This window comes from Dipodomys merriami, unplaced genomic scaffold (genome assembly GCF_024711535.1).
Source record: "Dipodomys merriami isolate MVZ:Mamm:240054 unplaced genomic scaffold, mDipMer1.0.p SCAF_1, whole genome shotgun sequence".
In the NCBI taxonomy this organism is placed as follows: Eukaryota; Metazoa; Chordata; class Mammalia; order Rodentia; family Heteromyidae; genus Dipodomys; species Dipodomys merriami.
Genome location: NW_027202270.1, coordinates 137,862,704 through 137,866,934, shown reverse-complemented (window position 1 = coordinate 137,866,934; position 4,231 = coordinate 137,862,704). Strand labels below are relative to the sequence as shown.

At 40.3% G+C, this 4,231-nt stretch overlaps 1 non-coding gene across 1 annotated transcript; it reads right to left on the bottom strand.

The window, feature by feature from the left end:
• Positions 1 to 1,209: 1,209 nt before the first annotated feature.
• On the bottom strand, positions 1,210 to 1,314 carry LOC138834758 (U6 spliceosomal RNA). The gene has a single exon (XR_011374252.1). It is a non-coding gene; the product is annotated as a U6 spliceosomal RNA (small nuclear RNA).
• Positions 1,315 to 4,231: the final 2,917 nt, after the last annotated feature.

Sequence of the window (4,231 nt, the reverse complement as noted above, 5' to 3'; positions counted from 1 at the left end):
TAAAGTTTGTTTTTCGACATAACCATTTTTACATCTCATTGTTGCAATGGGTCCACCTGTATCCCTATTTAAACAATGTTTTTTCCCTCCCCCTCCACAAATTATACCAACATCAAATACAGTGAAAGCAGGGATTATACCGTGGGGGAGGGACATACAAAGCAACAAAGAACTCATCTTATGTTAGAAACAATTGAATGAAAGCAAAAACACTTAAATACTTATCTTGGAGTTTATTTCCACCTAAAAACAACTTATCTGACCTTTTCTGCTAGTTATTTCTACTAGTTATTGCAAAGAAGGGAAACCATGGGACCTATGTTTCTTTGGGCCTGGCTTACTTCACTTAATATAATTTTTTCCAAATCTTTCCATTTCCTAACAAATGGGGCAATGTCATTCTTTCTGATGGAGGCATAGAATTCCATTGTGTATATGTACCACATTTTCTTGATCCATTAATCTACTGATGGGCATCTCGGTTGATTCCATATCTTAGCTATGGTAAATAATGCTGCAATAAGCATAGTTGTGCTGGTAACTTTAGTATGGTCTTGTTTGTGAACATTTGGGTAAATGCTCAAAAGTGGGATTGCTGGGTCATAGGGGAGCTCTATGTGGAGTCTTTTGAGGAACCTCCATACTACTTTCCAAAGTGGTTGAACAAGTTTACACTCCCACCAATAATACAGTAAGGTTCCCTTCTGTCCACTTCCCCTCCAGCATCTGTTGTTATTAGAGTTCTTGATTATAGACATTCTAACTGGGGTGAGGTGGTATCTCAATGTTGTTTTGATTTGCATTTCTTTTATGGCTAGGGAGGTTGAGCATTTCTTCATGTGTCTATTGGCCATCCTTCTTTCCTCTTCAGAGAAGTTTCTCTTTAAGTCTTTAGCCCACTTATTTATTGGACAGTTGTTTCTTTGAGGATTTGTTGTTGGGGATTTTTTTTTGGGTTCCAGGTATATTTTAGATATGAGACCCTTGTCCGTTGTATGGCTAGTGAAGATCTTCTCCCAATCCATGGGCTTTCTATTGATCTTGCTAGTTACATCCTTTGCCATGCAGAAGCTCTGAAACTTCATGCAATCCCATTTGTCCAACCTTTCTTTGATTTGTTGTGTTTCTGGGTCTCTATTAAGAAAATTTCGGCCTGTGCCAAGGAGACCTACGGTTTCTCCTATTCCTTCCTGTAATGTTTCCAGAGTGAAAAATATGGACCGCTTCACGAATTTGCTGTCATCCTTGCGCAGGGGCCATGCTAATCTTTCTGTATGGTTCCAGTTTTAGCGTATGTGCTGCTGAGGCGAGCACGGGAATTTTTTTTTTCAGGTAGAAGTTTATTTGGGGGGAGAGCAAACTGCGGGCTACAAAAGATGGAAGCATGCAGAGACATAGGGAAAGAAGAGAAAGGGAGGAGATGGGTGTTGAGCCCATTATATAGGGAAAGGCAGGAGGCAGGACCAGAGCGGATGCGGAAGTGATGCCTAGAGAACCAATCACAGCCTGAGGGAGGCCTAACCAGGGCAGTTAGGAAATTACTTCAGTGTATGAGGAAGTGACCACAGAGCCTGGGATCCTTTGCTGACTCACAATCAGACATTGACAGTCAGGTTATTACTGGTTTCAGGCTGGTGGGGAAGAAGGCAGGAGGGCTGTTCTCCTGGGCAGACCTAACAGTCCAAGATTTTGATAGTTATAAATGGGCAATGATTCTCTTTGGCTACTTCCTGCTGGCAAGGGGCATCAACATTAGAGGTAAAAGGTGGTTTTGTTTTCCAATCTGGGAGAAGGCAGCAAGAGGCAACTGTTCCTTGATGGTGAACACGTGTATATGTGAGAGGAAGATACTCTTGAGACAGAATTTCCCTATGTAGTCCAGGCTGACTGAAGCCCAGGCTGGTCTTGAACTTGACATTTTTCTACCTCAGCCTCCCAGCTATTGAGATTGCAGATGTGTGTGACCATACCCAAGGCTTTGTGTTTTCATTCTCTATCACTGGGTTTTCTTTACTGTAATTCCAGTCCTAAGCCAGATATACAGTAAGTGCTGAATATTTCACAATAAATGCTGAATGGATAAACTATGGAGCAAATAGGGCTGGGAAGGTGGCTCAGTGGTAGAGTACTTGCCTTGCATGCATGAGGCCCTGGGTTCGATTCCTCAGCACCACATAAGCAGAAAAGAAAAAAAAGCCGGAGGTGGTGCTGTGGCTCAAGTGGTAGAGTGCTAGCCTTGAGCTGAAGAGCTGAGGGACAGCACCGAAGTCCAGGGTTCAGGCCCCACCACCCGACCCAAAAACAACAAACAAACAAAAAAATATGGATCAAATAAATGCCGAACCTCTTGCTCTTTTCTGATAGAACTATAGGTCAGTAAAAGATTCCTATTCAAGGTACACACATTTGACATACATTTGACCGAGCCAATCGAGAGTTATCTTTCATATTATAATTGGATCTTATTCTTCTCAGCTCAAGGGAATTTGATCATAATTAACATAACATTAACCTAATTAAAATTATGACAATTATGGTTAGATTAGTTGGACTATTTATATCTTTATAAAGATATTTTTTGAATTTCTAACATGAGTAGAATTGTAGTTTTATCTACAAGTGGTTTCCAACTATACTGTTGCCCTAACCAAGTGGATAATTTATTTTTATGACTACTATTCCTTATTGCATGTCATTTGAAACGCTCATGATCCTGAATGATAGTTACAGTTATGTTTCACAAACATATCTATTCTGACCCAAACAAGTTGCTGCAAAGTTATGCTTGAGCATCCATGCATATGTGTGTATGTATATGTGTATCATGTGTGTGTGTGTGCTTATAAACATTGTGGACATTCTGTGTTTGCTTATGCTATTAACCTAATATTCATCTTTGCCTATCAGTCTTGAGGATTTTTGCCCTTCCACTGGCTAGCTAAACAATTGAATGATTATGGGAATTTAAAGGACCATATGGGAAAACAACAACAACAACAAACATGCTGATATATCCTGAAATAACATCCATCTTAAGGCATCCTTCTCCCATAGCTGCCAGTATGTTCAGGGACTGCCAGCGTGTGACTAACTTTCTTAGATCAGATTCTACTGTTGTGCAATGCATTTTAAAATACTGTGCTATACATGATGTCACAGAGACAAAAACTCTGCAGGCAAAAACTAGCATAAGGCAGATAAGCATTCTCTGGCTGAGATACAGAATGCTAAAACCTCTTAAAATAATTAAACCTTGCTCTGAAGACAGTATGTACCAGATGTGAACTGCCCAAACTTGTTTTTTGGCAGATCCATTTTATGTGTATAGAATTTAATGTACTAATTTATGTCCATGTAATTCAATTCATGGATTATTTAAGAGCCTTTGCTAAAATTAAGTGTGTTGTGCTTTTCCCGTTAAAGATGAGAAAACACTATTTCTCTTCTTTTTTTTTTTGTCGATTGTGGAGCCTGAACTCTGGGCCTCAGCTCTTCAGCTCAAGGCTAGTGCTCTACCACTTGAGCCACAGCACCCCTTCTGGCTTTTTCTGCTTATGTGGTGCTGAGGAATCAAACCCAGGGCCTCATGCATGCAAGGCAAGCACTCTACCACTGAGCCACCTTCCCAGGTCAAGAAAACACCATTTCTGCTCATGGTTACTGAATCATTCTAATTGATTCAAAACACATCCTGTCCTTCCATGCATAAACACAAAAACTTACTGGAACCTTTTGAAATTGACAGGTTAGATCCATTGCTTGGATGAGGCCCACATATTGACTTACATAGTAGGAAAATGAGGTCATGGGGTAAATCTCATCTGCAGTGAGGGAAGCATAGGAATTGAAGGATTCACCTTCTAATCTTGGCTAATCCTTCCAGTGGTGAAGCATCTTGGTTAAACAAGGAGATGACTCTAAGCACTCACTAAATCTTCTCAACATGTGTAGGTAGGTTTTGATAGGTGCTATTAGCATGTCCTTTTATGAGTAAAAGTATTTAGATAGGTTCTTAGGGTCAGGGGATGGGTTAGGGTGCGAGCCTGGACTCTCCCTCCACTAATTGGCTCCTGTATTGGGTATTTTAGCATTATTGTGACAATATGTGTGGAAAGATTTTGGAAAGCATAAAGAATTATATTTTTTCTATTTTAGGAGGGACACTCACAGATGTGCTGACAACTGGAAAGAGGGTTGATTGCTAAATAAGAGAAGTAGTGAAACAACTGCT